The sequence below is a fragment of the Camelus dromedarius genome, chromosome 12, assembly GCF_036321535.1.
Source record: "Camelus dromedarius isolate mCamDro1 chromosome 12, mCamDro1.pat, whole genome shotgun sequence".
NCBI lineage: Eukaryota > Metazoa > Chordata > Mammalia > Artiodactyla > Camelidae > Camelus > Camelus dromedarius.
The window spans coordinates 12,183,666-12,189,991 of NC_087447.1; positions in this window are offsets into that span (position 1 = coordinate 12,183,666).

A 6,326-nucleotide genomic window follows, 5' to 3' on the forward strand; every position below is an offset into this window, starting at 1 on the left:
CTGGGAGTCAAGGAGAGGTGGGCAACCTGCGTGAGCTCTGACCTGACTGTGAAGGCAAGGCGTCTGACAGCAGCTGGGAGAGTGTGTTATTCTTAGTCACGCAGCCCTTTCTCAGGCTGGGCCTCGGGTTCTTGGGAGTGGCCTCAGAGGGGCAGGTCTTGGTCTTTGGAACCTGGATTTGGATTTTGGAAACAGCGAAAAGTCACTTGGATGCCCGTATTGGGGAATACTTTGGACAGGCAAACGAGCTGATCAATTTTGGTCAAAGGTGGCTCCAAACGCAATTTCTAAAGAGTTGAGTGAGCTCTGGAAGGGTCTGGAATAAGTGTACAGCCTTTGAGGGCAGCACTTTAAAGGCAACAAGAGAATGGGTTTATAAAGGAGTCAAACTCTTTCCTACGTGTTAGAAAGCTGAGCTGTCCCTTCCTGGGGTTTTTGTTTATAACACGCAGAGAATCTGGTCCCAATCCCGTTACAATTGGAAATATCTCAACACCATCTCTCCCTTATTCCTTGCTCCTGAGGCCCTCACCAAGAGCCCATCCACGTGTGAAGTGGATACCAGATAGTGGAGGAAGCCTTTGGGAACTGAAAAGGCGTGAACTCCAGGGGGCAGTCCCGCGATCCCTGCCACCCAGAGCTGGACTTGGTGTTCGGGATGTGAGAAACAGCTGGCCATTGCCCACGGTCCCCTTGGTACTTGGGTGGTAGTGGCAGGTGTCGTGGGGACTCTTCCTCCCACTGTTGCTGCCCACCGTCAGCACTTCCTCCAGCATCCTGCCCCCCAAACGTGGTCCAGCCATCTGCCATGGGCACAGCCCATCTCGGAGAGGATTGGAGACAGGCAGTTCTCTAGGTGGAGGAGTGAGCAGCTCAGAGTTCATCTTCTGCTTCTGACCCTCAGGGACCCTCTCTAAGCCTCAGCTTTAAAATAGAGGATCTGCTCTATGAAACTGAAGTTTGAATGGTGGCGGATGAATGTATCTGGGGCAGAGCAAATAGTCCTGGCTGGTTTTGTCCTCTCCCTCTTTCTTTTGTTTGTTTATATGGTGGGAACAGAGGACCTTTTTTGGTTCTCTTGACTCTCCAGAGCAGGCTGACACTTGGCCTGGAAACTGGTGGGCAGGATTTTCTTGGGGGCTAATTTCCCGCTGGGGCCTCTCTGAGCCAGAGTGTAGGCTCACCTGGGACAAGCCTTTGGCCACTGCAGCAGCTGCCCTGACTCCCCCGCCCCTCCCTTACCAGAGAGCACCCATCACAGACAGGAAACATGCTGGCAGGCTTCAGAGGACACCACTCTACCCCGGGGAGGGTGCCAGGCCCTCGTGGCTGGAGCCTCCTGGGTGCAGAATGATAAAGTGGGTTTTAATCGCTGCCCAAGGAACAACTCTAACTGCGCTTTCATTTATATAGCACTCCGTCTCCAAAGGGCCAAACCCCCATTCATTTGTTTTTTTTTTTAACCAAAGTTTATTGAATTTTTTTCTGATGACAAAAGCAAAACATATTCACCGTAGACTACTTAGAAAATGCAGAGAAGTACAATTAAGAAAAGAAATTGCCTGTAGCTTCACCGCCCAGGTAAACTATTTTTTAAAAGATGCTTCTTTATTTTGGAATAGGTTGAGATTTATAGAAAAATTATAAAAGTAGTATAGAGAGTTGTCCTGAACCCACACCCAGTTTTCTGTAATGTTAGTGTTTTACATTAATATGGTACACTGGTCACAACAAATGAAATAGTGTTGATACATTATTATGAATTAAAGTCTGTACTTTATTCATATCCTGTAGTTTTTACCTAAGATCCCTTTTCTGTTCCAGGATCTCACCCAGGATCCCGCGATGTGAGGTAGTTGTCCTGTCTCTTTAGGCTCCGTTTGGCTGTGACAGTTTCTCAGACTTAACCTTATTGTGGATGACCTTGACAGTATGGAGGAGTACTGGCCTGGTGTTTTGTAGAATGTCCTTTAATTTGAGTTTGTCTGATGTTTTCCTGCTGATTAGCCAGTGGTTATACATTTTTGGGAGGTGGAAGTAAAGCACCAATCTCGTATCGTAGGTACGTGCTATCAACTTGACTTATCACTGTTAATTTTAACCTTGATCGGCCGGCCAAGGCAGTGTTTGTCAGATTTCTCCACCGTGAAGTTACGCTTTCCCCTCTTTCCATACAGTACTTTTTGGAAGGAAGTGCTAACTCTGGCATCTTCATATATTTGCTTCCACTCTCAACCCCTTACTCCCAAAATGAAAGCAAAATATCCAGTGGGTACTTGTTAATTCCCGCCCCTTACTGATCTTATGGGAGCTGGGATCTGGGCTCTAGACTTGACAGTTTTCTTAGTTTCTGGAGCTCTTAGCATGTGGATGCATATTACCACTTAGAATGAGTCTGTGCCTTGGTTTCATCAATTAAAATGAAAATTTTGAGCACTTCCTCTGTGCCAGGTGTTGCACTGAGTGTTTTCCACGCCTTCTTAATCCACATATGACCCAGTGGGGGAGATGCTGCCGCTCTCTTTGTGTTATGGTCAGAAAACTGTGGTTTGAACCAAGTTGTCCAGAGTCACACAGCTTGCAAGTGGCAGGGCTGGAACTGAAACCTTGGTCTGTGACCCCAGAGCTCGGCCCTAAACCATGCTTAACTGGACTGGTGAAGAGCAGTCATAGGGAAGGGGAATTTAGAGTAGGAGCTCAGGGGTTTGAATTACACTTCTTCCATTGTCTAGCTGTGTGGCCTTGGGTAAGTCACTCTCTGCCTCAGTTTTCTTACCTGTTCAGTGGGAGAGTAACATCCCCTTTGTCATGGAACCGTTGTGAGGATTAAACTACTGAAACAATGCTTGGCTCAGGGTAGGAAATCAGTAAGGGTTATTATTGTCTTTACTATGCAGTTTTTTCATTTTCACATCCACCCAATCATTCGTCCATCCATCCATGAAAAGCACTGCTTGCCCTGGGCCTCTGTTTCCCCATCTGCAATGCATGTGGAACCAGAGCAGGAGTGTTTAACCCTTTTTGTGCCATTAGACCCTTTAGGTGGGCTAGTGAAGTTAAAGGACATAGGATGAGAAAGGAAACTAATTATATCAAAATACAGTTATCAAAAACAAATTTGTGATATAGTCATATATGTTTATTATTTAGTTTTAACTTTTCATTTATTTTTATTTATTTATTTTGGTTGGTTTGTTTTCTTTTCATGTGTTCTCACATTTATTTATTAATGCATTAAACTTGATCTGGTGGTAGGGCCAGTCACTACTGCGATTTTGATGGAGTCATATTAACATTGTTTTGAGAATTCTGCCATGATGGTAATGAGCTATGAAAATACTTGTCATTATTCTTTGTGATGAAGTCTTAGGTCCGTCTGGTTCTGCTGTGGTTTTATGCCTGTGTTCATAATAGAAAGAAACGCTCAATTTTGGTTAGCATTACTGAACACTTGGTGAACATACTCCCCCTCAATCTCAGGTCACAGATGGCTGAATTCTTAACATAGACCCCAGATTGAAAAGGGAGTTGATGGATGCTTGGGGTCCCTTCCAGCTCTGACAACGTATGATTAGAGTCTGATCCTGAGAGAGGAGCCCTGTGTTCTCTGGGGATCAGCCCCAGGAACAGACAGACCACAGGGCCTTTCGAGCCTCGGCCTGGTTTTCCCGGATTGCTCTGTTCTAGATGTTTCAGAGAAGCCGGCTGGCAGCTCCCCACGGAGACTTCGCCCTTACTAATCAATGGCTGCTACTGCACATCTATTGACCGGGCCCTTTGTTTTCCAGAAGCAACCTGCCTTTCTCTTGTTAACCGCTGCCGGCCCGGTCCCAAACAGGATGCCTTCTGTGCTCCGGGCTCAGCATTAGGGCAAGACAGACATGGGGGAAGGGTAACATTTCTGGATGAAGGGGACCCACCAAAGAGCAGTGCTGGGTCCTCTCATCTAAATGTTCTGCTCATTCACTCTGTTGGCAGCAAAGGAGCCAGACTTCAAACCCCAGGTCTGTCTGACCTTCAAACGCTGTGCTCTCTCTGGGTATCTATCTCTGCTTCACCACACAGGTGAGTCTGGGCTCTTTTCCAGCCCAAGATACACACATAAACTCCCACCTTCCCATCCCATTACACACACACACACACACACACACACACGCACACACACACACGCACACACACACGCACTCTTCCTCAGATTCACAGACAGGCTGGGGCTGCTTTCACCCAGCATGAGAAGGAGCCATTGACTCCAGCTTTGCGGTGCTGGGAAGATGGGAAAAGCCTCCCTTCCCCCAAGTCTGCTCATCTTCAGCCCCTGGTGGCCAACATTGTCATCACCAGCAGCCCATACCTTTGGGCTAAACCTGGGGCTTTCATTTTAGAATATATAATCTCTAAGCAGTGCTAATTCTCCCGACATTGACGTCTTAGTGTTTCCGCAGGGAGCAGGGCAGAGGCACAGACGGGGAAGCTAAGGGGTCCAAGGGCCCGAGACCCTGCCCGGGTTATGCTGAGGCACTCAGCAAACACCTCCATTCCATCCAGGCCAACAGACATTTCATCAAGCCATCTGTTACTCATGCTGGGGTTGTGGAGATGAGTCAGGTACAGCCCCTGTCTCAGGGTCAAAGTCTGGCAAGGCAGACAACTACAGGAGATAAACCAAAATATGGAGTCATAGAGATAATAATGGTGACATATGGACAGTGCGAGACAGGGCAGAGCAATTTGCTGACTCAAGGGAGCTTGAGGGAAACTGACCAGTCAGCAAAGCCCGGAAGGTAGAACTTGTCCGGCGGTGGGGGGAAGAGGGAAGGAACAGTACCCCGGTGGGTGAGGGGTCGGCCTGGGCAAAGGCAGTGTGAAAATGTGTGGCACTGGTGATGACAGTTGTCTTAGTCCGCTCCAGCTGCCTTAACATGCCACAGGCTGGCAGCTTAAAGAACAGAAATGTGTTTTCTCACTGCTCTGGAAGCCGGAAGTCCAAGATGCCGGCAAGGACGGTCTCCTCTGAGGCCTCTCTCCTTGCCGTGTAGACGGCCGCCTTCTCCCTGTGTCTCCGCACCGTCTTCCCTGTGTGTGTGTCTGTGCCGGCATCTCTTCTTTATAAAGACACCAGCCCTATCGGATGGGGCCCATCCACGTGACCTCATTTTAGCTTAAGTACCTCTTTCAAGACCCCGTCTCCAAGCACAGTCACGTTCTGCGGTATTGCAGGACTTCAGCATGTGAGGCTGTCATGACCGGAACGGGGGAAACGGGGCTGGTAGGGGTGAGGCTGGACAGAGCCGGCTCAGGAAAGGCCTGACTGTCAGGGTCAAGCTTCACATTTTAGGACTTAAAGTGTTGGCGCCTGCTCCGTAGTTGGAACGCAAAAGCATCTCATCTTCCTGTTCCCAACACTCTGGAAATCCTGGGAGGGGTGAGACCTCTTAGACCTACAGCCCTCAGGGCTGGCCCTCGGGGCCACGCCCCAAGGAGGGCCCAGCATCGGCTCTCTGCCCGGGAAGGTGGAAGCCCCGCCCAGCTGGGTGGGTCCCAGAAACTCAAGCAGGAAACTTTCCTGCTTTTGGGAACCTACCAACTGGATGGGCATGGTTGTAATGACCTCACTAAGGCGAGTGTGATGGGCAGCCAGGGCGCAGCCGCAGGGAGAGGAGGAGGGGCGGGGTTCTGCGCTTAGAGCTTTCACCGTTCCTGGGGGAGGGGGGTGGGCGTGCAGGGGCGAAGGCTGCGGGGCCTGGACTGGCGGTCTGGGAGGTCTGAGGTCCCACGCTGTGCACGTTCCACTCCCTCCACCTCTCTGCTCCCTGCTTCCTCCTCCATAAAACGAAGGCCTGGCCCTTCTGGCTCCAAACCGAAAATTGTGAAACTGAGAAGGAAATGGGAGCCTCAGGGCCAGTTGAGGTGGGTGGGACGGGCCCCGCCTCCGGGGAGAACCTCCCCGCCCTATCCACCAGCCTGGATGGGAGGCCTGGGAGTCAGCTTTTCGAGGGGAAATAAAGCTGGCTGGGGCAGGGATGGAAGGTAGGCTACTCCCGCTGGAGTAATTAAAGGAAAAAAAAAAAATCCTTTATTGACCTAGTGTGTCCAGTTCATGAATTTTAAGCGTAGGGCTCGGTGGGTTTTTATGTGTGAATACATTTGTGCAACCACAACTCAGATCAAGATACAGAGCATTCAGAGCCCAGAAGTCTTCCTCCTTAATACCCCTCGCACCCCACACTCAGGTAACCACTATTCTGACCATAGAGTAGTTTTGTCTGCCCTTGAAAGCCACGTAAGTGGAATCACAGAGGAGGCACTCTTGTGTCTGGCTTCTTTTG